Source organism: Gorilla gorilla, chromosome 4, assembly GCF_029281585.2.
Source record: "Gorilla gorilla gorilla isolate KB3781 chromosome 4, NHGRI_mGorGor1-v2.1_pri, whole genome shotgun sequence".
Taxonomy (NCBI): domain Eukaryota; kingdom Metazoa; phylum Chordata; class Mammalia; order Primates; family Hominidae; genus Gorilla; species Gorilla gorilla.
The window spans coordinates 14,812,505-14,830,607 of NC_073228.2; the positions used below are offsets into that span (position 1 = coordinate 14,812,505).

At 46.3% G+C, this 18,103-nt stretch overlaps 1 protein-coding gene and 1 non-coding gene across 5 annotated transcripts in view; one reads left to right on the plus strand and one right to left on the minus strand.

The window, feature by feature from the left end:
* Positions 1–18,103, minus strand: part of SEC14L1 (SEC14 like lipid binding 1) — a 125,605-nt gene that overhangs the window by 52,390 nt on the left and 55,112 nt on the right. The window lies entirely within an intron of this gene.
* LOC129534010 (U4 spliceosomal RNA) lies at positions 11,216–11,361 on the plus strand. The gene has a single exon (XR_008680421.1). It is a non-coding gene; the product is annotated as a U4 spliceosomal RNA (small nuclear RNA).

Genomic DNA, 18,103 nt, shown 5'->3' on the forward strand with positions numbered 1-18,103 from the left:
AGACTGCAAACTGGCCCTGCTGGGAATTATGAAAGCCAAGTGCCTGAGCGCCATGGGCTGATGGCCTCCAGGTGGGCACAGGCGCTCTGCCTGCTCGGGGGCACGGTAGCGGGTCAGCCCACACCGCTGTCAGCAGGCGAGGCAGCCAGGTCAGGGCAATCACTTAGTAACCAATTTCAACCTGTTTCCTCAGTTGTAAAGTGGGATGAAAGAGCCTACCCACAAAGTAAGTGTGGGCAATAAACAAGATATTGCCACACAAGCACTCTCTAAATGTTGTTCTTAGACCTGTTATATGTTCTTTAAGTATTTTGCAAGTTGCGGTTCAGAAGCAGGATCCCTGGCTGCCACCCAGGAGCCCAGGCTCCTCTCCAGGCCAAGCAGTATCATCTTCACCCTGGGCTTGTCAAGGTCAAATAAAAATATAAAGCTGAATCCCTAAAACAGTTTCATTTGGGAAAAGAGAATTGCAACTTGGGGCATAGAGAAAGACCAGGGTGCTCTTCGGTATGTGCGAAGAAAAAACGGAAGGCTGGGGGTTTTATGAGAAAGAGAAATGTCATCATCTATGTGGCCCTGCTGCGAGCCGCTCCTTTGATCTTAAAGAAACTTGACAGCATATGAAGACTGAATATCCATGTGAATGCATGACACGAAGAACATGGTGACAGCGTCTGCTCTCTGCAAGTGAACAGGCTCAGAAAGGTCTGAGGGACTCTGAATGAACTTAAAAATTCTGCTTGTTAACAACAAGTTTGACTCTGGTAAATGGCCTTCATATAGCTAAAGTATAAAACCAAAGAGGAGGGAAGAGGAGGAGAAAAAGAAAGAAAAAGAAAAGAAAGAAAGGTGACATACTGTTTTGAAAACTCATTGGTACTAGTGAAGTTTTTGGGAGCTGGCAAGCTCTGACTGATGAGGGAGGGACGGTGCTGAGAAAAACCAGTCTTAGAGTCACAGTAATTCATTTCAGCAGCAAGGAGTTAACACTGGTCTTAAAGTTACAGCAGGTCACTTTTGCAGCTGGCCTTCAAGATAATCCCGGGGCAGACGCTCTGTGTCCCAGCTTTTCTTCTCCCCTGGTCTCTCAACTCCAGTTTAGTTGGGTGTGACAGGGTAAGTCCAATTCGTATCATCGATTTTCACAGACGCTATACTCGCTGAGAGCAGAACTCAAGGGGCTCAGTTGCCACTGCAAGCTCCGACCAAGCACAGCGGCAGGAGCTACGTCAATCCCCTCCAGGAAATAACAAGAGTCCAGGAGGCAGAAGCTGCTGGAGAATTGTGTCCTATTGGCCGATGGCATACCGAACTCCCCTGTCTCCCTGGTACATGGCCAATATTCTCAAACTAAATAGCTTTAAGTGTTTTAAGCTTTTAAAGTTAAAAACATGATATAGTTTTAGGTGAGGATCTTAACATCACCTACAAAGCACTCCAAAATGTCCTTCATGAAAAAGAAAACATGACTATGAGAATCCACAACACATTTTTTTTTTTTTTGAGACAGAGTTTCGCTCTTGTTGCCCTGGCTGGAGTGCAATGGTACCATCTCGGCTCACCGACACCTCCGCCTCCCCGGTTCAAGCGATTCTCCTGCCTCAACCTCCCGAGTAGCTGCGATTACAGGCACGTACCACCACGCCAGTTCATTTTGTATTTTTAGTAGAGACAGGGGTTTCTCCATGTTGGTCATGCTGGTCTCGAACTCCCGACCTCAGGTGATCCACCTGCCTCGGCCTCCCAAAGCGCTGGGATTACAGGTGTGAGCCACCGCGCCTGGTCCACAACACATTTTTTTAACCTTTCCACCATGTGGTAATAATGCAGTCAAAATATACGTCATGTTACTTTCCACAGATCTAAATTACACCCAGAAGAAATTGAAGACACTGTCATTCCTATTTTCCATTCTCATCTCAGCCTTACCAGTCAATATCAACTTCAATTAAAATGGCTGTCAAATCAGTACTAATTTGATTCCTTGCACTGAAGGGTTGACCATATTTAAAAATACTTGAGCCACAATAAGGAGCCAATGGGGCAAAGCTACCATCTGTGGGATTATGACTGAACGCCTTTAAGTCAGAATCCCACCCAGGCAGACGGATACAGCAGTGCCCGCGGGGCCTCGGTTGGCCTCCAATGGCCTCAGACAGCCGGTCCCTCCCCCGCCGAGCGCCAGGACTGGGGTCCGGTGCAGAAAGCCCCTCGTCCTGGGAAAGGCAGTCGCCCCCTTGCCCGTTGGGCCACCCATGTTCGTGGGGAACCTGGCTCTAAACCATTCATAGACGACCTGCAGAATTCTGGGTCAGGGATTTGTATGTAGCAGAGCACCTCCCTCACTGCCATCTATTGAAAGTCAGCCCTCAACACAAGGGTTTGTTTAAAAAAAAAAAAAAAGAAGAAGAAAGAAGAAAAGAAGAGAAAGAAAGAGAGGAAGGAAGGAAGGGAGCGGAGGAGAGGGGAGGGAAGGGAAACAAACAAAAATTAAAATATAGTACTTGAGCCAACCAGGCACTCATGTTAAACACAAACAGGATAATACAAGGATGTTTATTCCCCTCCCCTCCTTAACCTCTGGTTGTTTAGAAAAAAAAAAAAAAGAACCAATTTAAGGACCCAGCTGATTTGGATTCATGAAAGTAAAGCAAAATCTCTATGGCAAAGAAATCCTTTATGAAGCTTGAGTAATGTACAAACCCTCCTTTTAAAAGAGAAACGTTTCCTTGAACCTTTAATGTTGACCAGTTCCTTTTCTCCCCTTGCAGAACTCAGTCTACTGACCAGTTATTTTTATTTTTTAATTAATTTTTTTTTGAGATAGAGTCTCGTTTTATTGCCCAGGCTGGAGTGCAGTGGCACAATCTCAGCTCACTGCAACCTCCATCCCACCCCCATCCCCGCGGCTCAAGTGATTCTCTCGCCTCAGCCGCCGCAGTAGCTGGGATTACAGGTGGGTGCCACCATGCCCAGCTGATTTTTGTATTTTTAGTACAGACAGGGTTTCACCGTGTTGGCCAGGCTGGCCTCAAACTCCTGACCCCCAGTTATCTGCCCGCCTTGGCCTCCCAAAGGACTGGGATTATAGGCGTGAGCCACCTTGACCGGCCAGTTATTTTTATTATAATGTTACTTAAATAGTTGCAAACAAACTAGTTTCTAAAACAAAAAAGCTCATATAACTATAAAATGTAAACGACATACATTTCATGGGGAAAATGACAATTTGTTGAAGACCAATTTCCCCTTCAAAATGAATATGGAACTGAACAGGAGGGGCACAGCTTCTTTCAAACTGGACAGAAGCTGTTTGATGACTCACTACTCCCATCATTTTACTCTATTTAAGTCTTTATTTGTACAGCTCCCCATCTGCAAAGCAAGTACCCCAGTCCATAGTTCGCTCCAACACATCACTTACATAGTAATTTCATCCCTGTTCTTTTTGTATTTACTTTCAGCCATTAAAACAGTATTATTTGTTGTCCACAAAAAATAAAAGCTAACCATGTGCTGATAGTGCTCAGCTGTGAGCATGCTATACAGATGATCTCAACGCATCCATGTAGTTTCTCGATTATCAAAATAAAAGTACAAAGACAACCAATCCCTGTTAGAGAATTATAAAGACACTAGTTAGAAAAAAATGGAGGTATACACATCTTTAAATACAAATCTTTATACTTAAGATACCTGGTCTCCGTCAATAAATCTTGAATGTCAAATACTTTGCATGCCACAATTACTTAAGCCCTAGGCAAACAAGAATGTCTACAGGGCTATGAAAGGTTTTATTTCTCTTTGCTTTTCATGTGTTTAAAGCAATCACATGATGCTGAAAGCATCCAAAGGAAACCAAAACATGCATGATATTCAAAAACCATTCCTAATCTGAAAAATTTTTGGTCTAATAAAGAGCAAACTGAGTACAAATCTCTCTCTAACAACAAAATAGCAGTGTGCATATTCCCCTTCAGATCCGCTTGGACTTGGCAGAGTACGGTTTTACTTTCCAGAGTGTAAAAGAGAAATTTGTGGACTTCAGAAAAGCATTTGGTGTTCTAGGGAACTGCAGCTGTCAGCTTTTAAAGATGCCATGTGTTTGCCCACATAAAGGAATGCAATGAGCTATGGAAATATTATCTGGTTTCATGAACCAGAATAATAACTCCACAGAGTCAGTAGGCTGCCAATAGGAGTGCTTTAATCCATCAGGAAAATACTGATCACTCACTGTTTATTAAATATCTACTGTGCAGGTTGTACTTCATAGACCTTGAAGCACTTAAAATTTAAATCACACTCTGAAGAACAAAGAAAAGAAAATCAGGAGTAACACTATGACTTGAACACTTAGCAGGGGGTAGGGTCATCTACAGAATTCTCTATCTTCTCTATCACCTCCATTCCCTTAGCGCAGGAGTTCACCCATTTATTTAAGTGGGTCACCACTCAGCTCATCATTCCACACCAGCTTTTACACGCTATTCTTTCTTTGTTAAAAAAATAACAACAATGGCAATCATGAGCTGTAAATTAAAGCTGTATTTTCAACAGATGGAATAAAATAGTGGTTGAATTCCTCAAGGAACTTGTCTTTTGGATCTGGAATCTATCAAATATAAAAGACAAGGGCCGGGAGCGGTGGTTCATGCCTGTAATCCCAGCACTTTGGGAGGCCCAGGCAGGCCCATCGCCTGAGGTCAGAAGTTCGAGACCAGCCTGGCCAAGAGGGCGAACCCCCAACTCTACTAAAAATGCAAAAATTAGCCAGGTGTGGTGGCTCACACCTGTAATCCCAGCTACTTGGGAGGCTGAGGCAGGAGAATTGCTTGAACCCGGGAGGTGGAGGCTGCAGTGAGCTGAAATTGTGCCACTGCACTCCAGCCTGGGTGACAGAGTGAGAGTCTATCTCAGAAACAACAAAACAAAAAAAAGACTATAGCTGGGTGGATCACATGAAGCCAGGCGTCCTAGACCAGCCTGGCCAACATAGTGAAACCCCGTCTCTACTAAAATTACAAAAATTAGCCGGGCGTGGTGGTGCACATTTGTAATCCCAGCTACTTGGGAGGCACGAGAATTGCTTGAGCCCCAGAGGCGGAGGTTGCAGTGAGCCGAGATCGTGCCACTGCACTTCAGCCTAGGCAACAGAGTGAGACTGTCTCAAAAAAAAAAAAAAAAAAAGAAAAGAAAGAAAGCTATAAAATGTAATTGAAACTTTAAAAATGTATAGTACAGACAACAGCCAAAAGGTAGAAACAACCCAAAGTCCATCGATAAGTCAATGGATGAGCAGAATGTGGCAGATACAATTGAGTACAATTCAATTCAGAATGCGGCATATACAATTGAGTACAATTCACCCCTGAAGAGGAAGGGAATTCTGCACATGCTACAACATGGATGAACCTTGAAGACAGTAGGCTAAGTGAAAAAACCCAGTCACACAAAAGGTCAAGTACTGTGTCATTCTACCCATAAGAGGTACCGAGAGTAGTCAAATTTATAGGGACAGAAAGAATGGTGGCTGCCAGGGGCTGGGGAAAGGAAGAATGGGGAATGAGAGTTTCATGGGGACAGAGCTTTGATTTGGGGAGATGAGAAAGTTCTGGAGATGGATGGTGGTGGTGGCTGCACAACGATGTGAATTTAGTTAGTGCCACTGAACTCTGCACTTGAAAGTGGTTACAGGCCGGGCACGGTGGCTCACGCCTGTAATCCCAGCACTTTGGAAGGCCAAGGCGGGTGGATCACGAGGTCAGGAGTTCGAGACCAGTCTGGCCAATATGGTGAAACCCCATCTCTACTAAAAATACAAAAATAAAAGTTATGGCCAGGCACGGTGGCTCATGCCCAGCCCACATGCTTGTTAATATAACATGCGCATCACTAAATAAACTCAAGAACAGCAATTTGGAGAAGTACATAAAGCAAACAGTCTCCTTCTAGTGTATGTTAAATCCGTCACATGAAAACATGATGTAATAAGAGCCTATTTATACAGCCTGTTGAAAAAAATCATTCGTTTGAAAAACTTTTAAATAAAAGTTATGGCCAAGCATGGTGGCTCATGCCTGTAATCCCAGCACTTTGGGAGGCCAAGGCAGAAGGATCACGAGGTCAGGAGCTTGGGACCAGCCTGACCAACATGGTGAAACCCCGTCTCTACTAAAAATACAAAAATTAGCCGGGGATGGTGGCGCACGCTTGTAATCCCAGCTACTCAGGAGGCTGAGGCAGAAGAATCGCTTGAACCTGGGAGGTGGAGGCTGCAGTGAGCCGAGATCATGCCACTGCACTCCAGCCTGGGCAACACAGCGAGGCCCCGTCTCAAAAAAAAAAAAAAAGTTATAATAGAAACCACCCTCCTTTCTTCCTATCCCATGTACTACAAACTCAAATGATGCAAATCCACACCAGTGGTTCTCCAGCTTGAGCAGGCGTAAGAATCACCTGGAAGCCTTGTGAAGCCACAGACTGCGGGACTCACCTCCAGAAATTCTGACTCAGTGAAGAATTAGGATTTGGAACTCTTCGAATTTACATTCTAAACCAACTTTGTGTGAGAAAATTCAAATGAAGATAATACGTGTTTGGAGAAGAGCTTTCTAAATATTAATGCCATAAATCCTGCAACATACCAATGACCACTTAAATCAATTTACTTCTTAAAATATGTACCCTGTAGCTTTTAGTTCTGGGCCTTGTTTTTTAATACATACACAAGCATTAAACAAGGAAAAAGAAAAGAAACACGCACATTTTGCGATTAGGCCTACCTCACGTTATGGAATAACTTATTTATTAAGAAAACAAGAATTATGTAATAACTCTTGGGTTTTAAATTTGGAGAAATCTTAAAATCAGATTACCATTCTACCAGAGTCAAGAATTTTACTTAAAATAAATTTATGTTCTGTAGGAGAACCAAAGAAATAGGATTTTGTATATACTTTGTATTCATCACTACAGGAGAAAAGACACTCAAAACACTAAGTGACACATAAACCAGGACACGCTTTTCAGGCAACTAGAGGGATTATAAGCTTCAGTTCACTGAACTATTTTACTCACAAAACATGATTTGCATCAGATTCTTCTGAACCATAAATAGTAAATACAGCCGACCAAAAGACTATGTTCCAATGTAACCTTCTGTCAAAATTTTCATTATGTCATGGGATTAGAGTAAAAACAAAAACAAAAACAAAATTTCACTGACAGAGAAGAAGTGATGCAAGAAACAGAGAAGAAGTGATGCAAGAAACAAAAGCATACATTGCAAGACCCTCTACTCTTCATAGAAATCTTTTTTTTTTTTTTTAGACGGAGTCTCGCTCTGCTGCCCAGTCTGGAGTGCAGTGGTGCGATCCCAGCTCACTGCAACCTCAGCCTCCTGGGTTCAAGCAATTCTCGTGCCTCACCCTCCCCAGTAGCTAGGATTACAGATGTGCGCCACCACGCCCAGCTAATTTTTGTATTTTTAATAGAGATGGGGTTTCACTATGTTGGACAGGTTGGTCTCGAACTCCTGACCTCAAGTGATCCGCCTGCCTCAGCTTCCCAAAGTGCTGGGATTACAAGTGTAAGCCACCGCACCTGGCCGAGAAGTCTATTTTTGAGGGCATGATGATTTGATTCTCACCCTGGGAACACTGGCAGTTGCAGGGAAGGTGACAGAGAGAGGCAGAGAGACCAATGGAGTGTCAGGACCCTACAGTGGCTGCCAGTGCACAGAGAGGATCCTCCACCAGGAGCAACTGCATGCGGCCAGCTAGAGTCAGCCAGGTGAAAAAGGAGGAAAGGTATTCCAGGCAAGTATGTGGTCAAGGCACCAAGATCATGACAAAAAAATGGTATACCTAGGAAACAGCAAGAAATTCAACATAATTAGACTGTGCAGTGGGTGTGGAGGCCTCGCCGTGGAGAGGAGGCTGCAGAGGCAGGCAGAAGGCCAATGACAAAGGATTCTGGGAGCCAAGCTTAAGCTGGGAACCTCATCTTAAAGATGAGGTACGTGGACTGGGCGAAGTGGCTCACGCCTGTAATCCCAGCTGAGGCTGAGGCAGGAGAGAGGCGGAGGCTGCAGTGAGCCAAGATGGCGCCACTGCATTCTAGCCTGGGCAACAGAGCGAGATTCTGTCTCAAAAAAATTAAATAAATAAATAAATAAAGATGAGGTGCAGCCACTTCATCATTTGAAACTTGCAGGCAGCACAGTCAAGTTTACAATGTACCGATCTCTCTGGCAGCAGCCCCGCGGAAGAGCAGAAGAGTGAGGGGTAGACTCAGGGTCCAGAGGTTGTTGTAAGGAGTGGTCTGGGGCTAAGCCACCAAGGCTACAGAAGAGCAAAGTGAGCGCCCATCTGGGAGACATCTCTGCCAGCTCCCATCTGGGCACCAGCAAGACTGAGGGGTGAGGAAGGAAGGCTGCCAGGGATGCCTCGATTTCTGCTCTGAGGGTAAGGTACCTGCGGGGCCACACATCTAAAGCAGCAGCTCAGGGGAAAGGGAGAGCTTCTGAGTGGTGTTTTATTGGTTTGGTTTTTACCGGGGTGGGTGGGTGGGGGTGGGGGTGTGTTTGTTTCTGTTGGGGTGTGTGTTTTTTGCGCAGGCAAGAGGAGATGAACTCTGTTTCAGAGGCATTAAATCTGCCTGGGACAGTGAAATGGAGATGTCTGCCAGATACCTGGCTTGGAGTTTGGAAGCTCCTGGGGGGCATCTCGGGTGAAGACAAAGCTTTGAGATCTTTAGTTTATAAAGTGACAGGTGAAGCCACAGGTTTAAATGGGGCTGCCCAGGAAGTGCTGCCCAGTAAGAGAGCCAGATAGCTATGCCTAAAATAGCATTAACTGCTCATTAAAACACCTATTATTGCCAGAAAATGCAAAATATACATCTGGGGGTCCCCAAACAGCAAAACCAGAGGAAAAGGAACAAATAATCCATCCGCACCTTAATAAAGCAAGAAAGTGGAATAAAGAAAGTCCAGATCAGAAGGGGAAGGCCGGACCCCTAAAAGGAAAAGAAGTAAGGACGCAGCCATCTACTGAAATACACAAGACATTTACAAACTGGACGCTTATCAGTACCTCGGATATTCTACTGATACACATGGCAGTACAGATCACTGAAAAACAGGCCAGATGTCTGAATGGAAAATGGATCCAGTACATATAAAGATACACATAGCAATTATTTCATATATTGATACATAATTATAGAGAGAGACTTTTCTTAAAAAAAAAAAAAAAGAGAGAAGGCGCCAGTAGAGTCCTCCCTCAGTATCTGGAGGGGACTGGTTCCAGGATGTCCCTCCAATCCCAAAACCTGTGGATGCCCAAGTCCCTGATATAAAAATGGAGTGGCATTTACATTTTATATTTAACCTACACACATCCTCTCATATACACAGACACACATCTTTTAGATACAGGGCCTTGCTCTGTTCACACAGGCCAGAGTGGCACTGCAGCCTCAAAACTCCTAGGCTCAAACAATCCTGTCTCAAGTCTCCTGAGTACCTGAGACTATGGGCATGTGCCACCACACCCAGCTAATTTTTTTTCAATTTATCATAGAGACAGGGTCTCGCTAAGTTGCCCAGGCTAGTCTCAAACTACTGGCCTCAAGTGATTCTCCCGCCTTGGCCTCCCAAAGCACTGGGATTACAGATGTGAGCCACCACACCCAGCCCTCCCATACACTTTAATTCTCTCTACATTACTTATAATACCAAATACAACGTAAATGCTATGTAAATAGTTATTGCATGCATTTTATTTGTATTACAGTTTATTGTTGTATTATTTTTATTGTTTTTCCTGAACATTTCTGATCCACGGTTGGTTGTATCTGTGGGTGCAGAACACAAGGATACAGAGGGCTGCTGTCCTCTTACATCAACTTGTACCATTCAAGAAAATTACAACGCAGTATATGCTTCTTGTTACAACATGCAAAATAATTCCACTAGAACTATATAAAAGTGTCTGCTTCACTAGCGTACAGGTCAAAAATCAAGAGAGATGGATCAATTATAACATCTGCCAACCAAAATCCTCTCTACAGTGAACTTCTCTGGGGAAGCTTCCCCAGGCAGCCCAATAGCCCTATCCAGAGCTGTAATAAAAAAGACAACAGAAAAGGGCAAGGACTGACTGCCCAGCACAACTGGACGCCTCAGACCACAAATACCACCCACCTCCTCAGCCCCGGGCCAGACTCCTGCCAAGTGCCTGCTGCATGCACTACATAGAAACGCTGCCAATAAATTAATCCCTCTCACCTGCTTTCAGTACAAAATGAGGACCCATTCAGTGTTAAAAAGTAACTACAAAAATAAATAAATAAGGAGTAACCATAAATAGAATGGCCTAGTTTAATTTGGGAAAAAAATATTTTGCATCTTATTTGCAACTCAAAATTATATAGAACAATCCTAGGAAGAAAAGGGGAGCAGCTGGTTTTAACTATTAGTTTCCATCTCTGCCAGCAAACGTTTAAACAGAACTGCTAGCCAGGCTCAGTGGTTCACGCCTATAATCCCAGCACTTTGGGAGGCCAAGGAGGGTGGATCACTTGAGGTCAGGAGTTTGAGACCAGTCTGGCCAACGTGGTGAAACCCCATCTGTACTAAAAATACAAAAATTAGCCGGGCGTGGTGGCGCACGCCTGTAGTCCCGGCTACTCAGAGGCTGAGGCAGGAGAATCGCTGGAACCCCGGAGGCGGAGGTTGCAGTGAGCCAAGATTACGCCACTGCATTCCAGCCTGGGTGACGAGTGAAACTCTGCCTCAAAAAAATAATAATAATAAATAAATAAAGAGAACTGCCAAAGGGTGGCTGCATTGATTGAATTTAGGTCCACACCTTCTCCTTACAGCCTATTTGCTGTAAGGAACAATCAAATCAGCAAAAAGTTAAGGTAACTGAACAGGACAAATGACCCAGTTTCTCTAACAAATCAATGGCATGAAAGGAAACAAAAGGAAAGGGAGAATGTTAGAGAATAAAGGAGACCCAAGAAACATAATAACCAAATACAAATGGCTTTATTTGAAGCAGGATCCAAGCAACTTAAGAAAGACATTTTTTAGACAAGTGAGAAAACATGAACGTGGACTGTGTATTAGACGATCATCAGGCATCGCTAGCACTTTTGTTAGGTGGGATAACAACATGGCGGTTGTGTTTAAAAAGGAGAAAGGCTCTCTGCACAGTGGCCCCATCATAGTCAGTGAGGTTTACCCGAGGCACGATTATTGCTCATTGAAAACTTCCCAATACCACAAGATAACTTGCAATAGAGCTGGCACTGGCCATTTCCTTTTTTTTTGAGACGGAGTCTCGCTCTGTCACCCAGGCTGGAGTGCAGTGGCACGACCTCGGCTCTCTACAACCTCTGCCTCCTGGGTTCAAGCGATTCTCCTGCCTCAGCCTCCTAAGTAGCTGGGATTACAGCTGCCTGCCACCACACCTGGCTAATTTTTGTATTTTTAGTAGAAACAGGGTTTCACCATGTTGGCTAGGCTGGTCTCAAACTCCTGACCTCAAATGATCCACTCGCCTCAGCCTCCCAAAGGGCTGGGATTACAGGCATGAGCCACCGTGCCCAGCCAGCACTGGCCATTTCTGACAGTCTCTATGGAGACTGAATATTTTGGTTAAAAAAAAAAAGTCTGCCTTAGTAATCTTAAGCAACAGGAATATAATTGCAAATTTAAAAAAAGAAAAATTAGCTGGCATGGTGGTGTGAGCCTGTAGTCCCAGCTACTCAGCAGGGCTCCTTGAGCCCAGGAGTTCAAGGCTGCAGTGAGCTATAATCGTGCCACTACACTCCAGCCTAGGTGACAAAGCAAAACCCTATCTCAAAAAAATAAAAATAAGCAAAAGGTTAGAGATGCACACTGAAGTATTTGTCAACAAATTAACAAGATACCTGAAATCTGCTTTAATACACCAGGAAGAAAAAAGTGGGTAGAACTGATAAAAATATTGGCAAGAGTTTGTTTTGTTTTTTAGAGACAGGGTCTTACCATGTTGCCCAGGCTGGTCTCAAACTCCTGGCCTCAAGCCATCCTCCCCCCTTGGCCTCCCAAAGTGCTGGGATTACGGGCATAAGCCACTGTGTCAGGCCCGGCAAGATGCTGTAACATTGAACCAGCAAGATGCTGATAACATTGAAACTGGGTGATGGGTAAATGGCATTTATTATATGATTCTCTCTACCTATGTATGCTTGAAATTTTCCATAAAACAAGGTTTTGGGGTTTGTTTGTTTTTATAAAACCAGGTAAATCAGAGAGGCGAGAAGCCTTATCTGATCCGTTTTATTTCTGCTTGAAATGTTTTCCTACTGCACCACAACTGCCTTCACTCTAGCGCATTAAAGACACTTGGATACAGCTCAGGAAAAGCATGGGGAAAAACCAACTGGAATGCATAATGCTGAGAGACGGAACACAAGGGAGAAGGTCTGGCTCTGTACAAAGTAGCACGTAATGAAAGCTCACTCTAATTGTCCATTTTCAAAACCAACTAAATCTGACTAATTACACCACCCCAGCTTTGATGAAATGCAATAGGACTCACACGATGGCATTCACAACTTTACAAATGAGGGCAGCACAATCTCCCAATGATTGACCAGGTCCTTTTATATGTCATAGGAGAAAATGGAACATTTCCCTCCACTTCCAGACTTGAACAAAGTTGAGTTTTAAGTCAGCTACCCCAAAAAGTAGATTGCTTATTCGTTTGGGTAAAAACAAATTCTACTGCACATTAGGCTGCTGGAAGATCTAAGAATACCTTGATGAATGAAAAGATGTATTTCAATATCACACCTAACCATCAGAAACTAAAAAAACCAGAAATCAGAAATACAAAAAGGCCCAAGGATGAAATCCAGGATGAGAGAAAGAAGACATGCTCTGAGAAGATGAACGACGGACTGAAAATATTTCCTGTAACTAAAACAATGCTGAAAATCTGATGTGCACAGGACCTCAGTCAGAGGAAGAAAACAAAGTTAGAGAAAAGGGGACAGGCAGCTCAGAGAATATTCAGGCAAGGTACGGGTGGGCGGATGGATGGTTTCTGAACGCAGCTAGCTGCCACAAAGATGGAGAAAGGGCAAAGCAGGACCTGTGCCCCCTGCCCAACCAACCAGAGGAACAACATGGGCACAGCTGCCCAACATGGGCACAGTTGCCCGTCAGAAAGTGTTCTCCCTCGGGCATTTCGCACTCCACGGAGGCCCTGATTAAGGAAGAGCAGTGTCCCCTCACCCTGAAGTAAGATATATGAGTCGCGAGTCCATCCTGGGATCCCTCACGTCTCCCTGTTTTGTATATGAAATTGGAATGGATGAAAGAGCTTCAATATAAATGCCTATTTGATCTAACAGAGATGCACATTCATAGTCATTTACTCACTTATAAACTGATTCAGTTCCCCTGGTATTTGGAGGTGAGAAGGGGCAGGGTATCTGGAAGGGAGAGGGGGAGACTGTGGCATCACCAGGTCGCCCTTGCCTACCCTCACCCCTGCTGTCTGTTTCACTCCAGCACCTCCTCACAGCAGTCTTACACTAGCCACTGGCCTAGTAGGTTACAAAGCTGGTCTGTGGCAGGCACAGGTTTGTACCTGGCCTCAAAGCAAATCTCTTTCTCTTCCTTCCTCTGGTCTTAATGGGAAGACATGAGACACCTGAGAGGAAAGGGGGAAAAAACCCCAAATGCCAGAGTACAAAACAAAATAAAGCAAGAGGAGCAAGAGAGCGAAACAAATTCTTTTGTACTCGGGCCATTTAATCGACAACTGTGGTTACTCTGAGAGCACTGCCTGTGGGTCAGCCCTGCTCTGCAAGGAGCAGTATTTAAAAACAAAAACAAAACCTATACACTGGTAAGCAGGTTTTTTGGTTATTCAACCTGGAAAAGCACACCACTTAAACTGCCAGGAGAGTGTTCACCAACAAGGTTTTGCAACATTTACGAAAATTAAAAAAAAAAACAACAAACACAAATCAGCCAACTTTATCACAAAAGGGCTTTGCTCCCAGGTGACCCACTGGTTAATTGAAAGACCATAGCATGTTACTTCTGTTCCATGTAGAAAACATAAATCCCTTGTCTGCAAACAGAATTAGAGATGCATTTTATTTCCTTATTTATTTTTGAAACAGGGTCTTGCTCTGTAACCCAGGCTGGAGTACAGTGGTGTGATCATAGCTCACTGCAGCCTTGAACTCCTGGGCTCAAAGGATCCTCTCTCTTCAGCCTCCTGAGAAGCTAGGACTATAGGCACACACCACCATGACCATTTATTTTAATTTTATTTTTTTGTAGAGACAGGCTCTTGCTATGTTGCCCAAGTTGGTCTCGAACTCCTGACCTCAAGAAATCCTCCCAACTCACCCTCCCAAGTTCTCAAGTAACTGCACTACAGACAGGAGCCATCATGCCCTGGAGATACAGTTTAGATCTGAATTTCCACCATTCACCAAGTCCTCATCCTCACAGTTCGTGTGAACAAGTCACACACATCTGCATGCCCACAGACTATGTCCTTAGCACCTGCGCTTGGGAGAACAAGACAAATAACTGTCAAGGTCACCGCCCTGGAAGGACACACAAAATAGTAGGAGAGCAACACTCAAGAGGCTTTGTGAATAAAGAAACTCCCATTGCAAGTGAAAGTACCTAACACCAACTCCAACATTAAGAATGTGTCCCGGCTCTCCCTCTCCCCTCTCCCCTCTCCCCTCTCCCCTCTCCCCTCTCCCCTCTCCCCTCTCCCCTCTCCCCTCTTTCCACGGTCTCCCTCTGATGCCGAGCCGAAGCTGGACGGTACTGCTGCCATCTCAGCTCACTGCAACCTCCCTGCCTGATTCTCCTGCCTCAGCCTGCCGAGTGCCTGCGATTGCAGGCGCGCGCCGCCCCGCCTGACTGGTTTTCGTATTTTTTTGGTGGAGACGGGGTTTCGCTGTGTTGGCCGGGCTGGTCTCCAGCTCCTAACCGCGAGTGATCTGCCAGCCTCGGCCTCCCGAGGTGCCGGGATTGCAGACAGAGTCTGGTTAACTCAGTGCTCAATGGTGCCCAGGCTGGAGTGCAGTGGCGTGATCTCGGCCCGCTACAACCACCTCCCAGCCGCCTGCCTTGGCCTCCCAAAGTGCCGAGATTGCAGCCTCTGCCCGGCTGCCGCCCCGTCTGGGAAGTGAGGAGCGTCTCCGCCTGGCCGCCCATCGTCCGGGATGTGAGGAGCCCCTCTGCCTGGCTGCCCAGTCTGGAAAGTGAGGAGCGTCTCTGCCCGGCCGCCATCCCATCTAGGAAACAAGGAGCGCCTCTTCCCGGCCGCCATCACATCTGGGAAGTGAGGAGCCTCTCTGCCCGGCCGCCCATCGTCTGAGATGTGGGGAGCACCTCTGCCCTGCCGCCCAGTCCGGGATGTGAGGAGTGTCTCTGCCCGGCCGCCCTGTCTGAGAAGTGAGGAGCCCCTCCGCCCGGAAGCCGCCCCGCCCGAGAAGTGAGGAGCCCCTCCGCCCAGCAGCCACCCCGTCTGGGAAGTGAGGAGCGTCTCCGCCCGGCAGCCACCTCGTCCGGGAGGGAGGTGGGGGGGTCAGCCCCCCACCCGGCCAGCCACCCCGTCCGGGAGGGAGGTGGGGGTTCGGCCCCCCGCCTGGCCAGCCGCCCCACCCGGGAGGTGAGGGGCGCCTCTGCCCGGCCGCCCCTACTGGGAAGTGAGGAGCCCCTCTGCCCGGCCAGCCGCCCTAACCAGGAGGGAGGTGGGGGGGGTCAGCCCCCTGCCCGGCCAGCCGCCCCGTCCGGGAGGTGAGGGGCACCTCTGCCCGGCCGCCCCTACTGGGAAGTGAGGAGCCCCTCTGCCCGGCCACCACCCCGGCTTGGAGGTGTACCCAACAGCTCATTGAGAACGGGTCATGATGACAATGGCGGTTTTGCGGAATGGAAAGGGGGGAAAGGTGGGGAAAAGATTGAGAAATCGGATGGTTGCCGTGTCTGTGTAGAAAGAGGTAGACATGGGAGACTTTTCATTTTGTTCTGTACTAAGAAAAAATTCTTCTGCCTTGGGATCCTGTTGATCTGTGACCTTACCCCCAACCCTGTGCTCTCTGAAACATGTGCTGTATCCACTCAGGGTTGAATGGATTAAGGGCGGTGCAAGATGTGCTTTGTTAAACAGATGCTTGAAGGCAGCATGCTCGTTAAGAGCCATCACCACTCCCTAATCTCAAGTACCCAGGGACACAAACACTGCGGAAGGCCGCAGGGTCCTCTGCCTAGGAAAACCAGAGAACTTTGTTCACTTGCTTATCTGCTGACCTTCCCTCCACTATTGTCCTGTAACCCTACCAAATCCCCCTCTGCGAGAAACACCCAAGAATGATCAATAAAAAAAAAAAAAAAAAGAATGTGTCCCGGGGAAGGGAGAGAAACATGAATGGCGTCTTCAGAGGCATCGGGGATGTGTGGAAGGACAAGATGGGTAAGATCTGGAGAGACAGATGGGGAATGGCAAACATCTGAGGCAAAGAAGTCTGAAAAGGAAAAAGAAAAGAGGGGGCAGGAAACAGCACTGTGTGTCCGGGCCAACGGGAACAAGACAGAAACAAACGTTCAAGTTCAAGCTGGGAAGTGTGCATAATTATGAAATAAGGTTAAACGGACCAGGCAGAACACAGCCACAAAAGGCCTTGCCGAAAAAAGCACAGGAGCTGAGATGTGCGAGGACGGATAACAGGAAAGCCTTCAACACAGGACACACACAATGGAAAGTGTGTGGCAGGGGAGCACAAAGTGACCTAAGGGATGAAAGATGTGAGTGCGCAAAGGAACAAGGGACCCCTGGTCTTTCCCTGCAAAGGGAGGGGCTTACGCTGCAACGATGGCAGTGCTGGGACAGACAGGGACAGAACCAGGTGCCTTGGTTCCTGAAGGCACAGTCTAAAGGGTGTGTCTACTGAAACGACAGAGACACTGAAGGGGTTCCTGGAGAAAGCCAGCGCTCCTAGGGCACAGTGAAACTGGGATGAGGGGGAGGAAAGGAGAGAGCAAAGAATGAAGTGACCACATCTGCTGTGTAATGAAAATAAGCCCAGACAGAAACGGCACTGGACAGGGTGGCAGCTCCTGGGATGCACAGGAGCTAATGGAGCCTCTTCTATCGTGTGTTCCCACTGGTCACAATGAGGACAGCTGTCCTCAGCAGAAGAAAGACCAGAGTCCAAGCCACTATCTCGCCTGCGGCTGTCACCACAAAAATCGGGTTCAGAAGGTGGCCTCTCATGTTCTTCCCTCTCTCCCACAACTCTCCTTAAGGGCTCCTGACCTTGACCTCTCCCACCCTGCCCTCCTACACTAGGTGGCCTCCCGCCTCCTTCATTTTTCCTTTGAAGCCTTTATTAAGGAACCATTAACATGCAGGGGGAGAGGGAGTTGCATTTGACAATGTTTAACTTTTAAAGTTTGTGCTTTATCTTAGAAATTTCAAAAAGAAACACTTCAACTCAAGCACCCTGGAATTATACCTCCCATTCTAAGTTCCTAATCTGTGGGATCATATCACTATGCTCCCGTGAGATCTTAAACCCTTTAAGGCACAATCAATCAGTGTCCTTCACTGATTCATTTCTCCTCCCTGCAAGCCAGAAAGAGCAGCCCTTTGGTTAAAGCTGATCAAACTGTACACCTGACATGTGACCACTTCATTGTATGTAAATTATAACTCAATTTAAAAAATGAGTCCCCCACACCTTTGTCAAAACACAGGACATCTGCAACCATCCCCCCAGAAGGTTCCCTGGTGCGCCTTCTTGTCAGGTGTGAGGCTTTCATTTGTGTGTGGCCAAGAAGTTTTGATTTCTCTTTCATAAAATGTTTCAGGTACACATCCCTGGGTAGAAGGAAGAAGCACAGTATGAGAAAAGAACACTAAACTTGAGAATCAGATCTCGGCACTACCTGTGTAAGTTTCACCACCTCGGAGTCTCAGATTCCCCGCCCTCCAAGGGAGGGTTGAGCTAGGTGATTGCTCCAACTCGCTGAAAGCTCTGACATTCTGTTTCTGGGCTGATA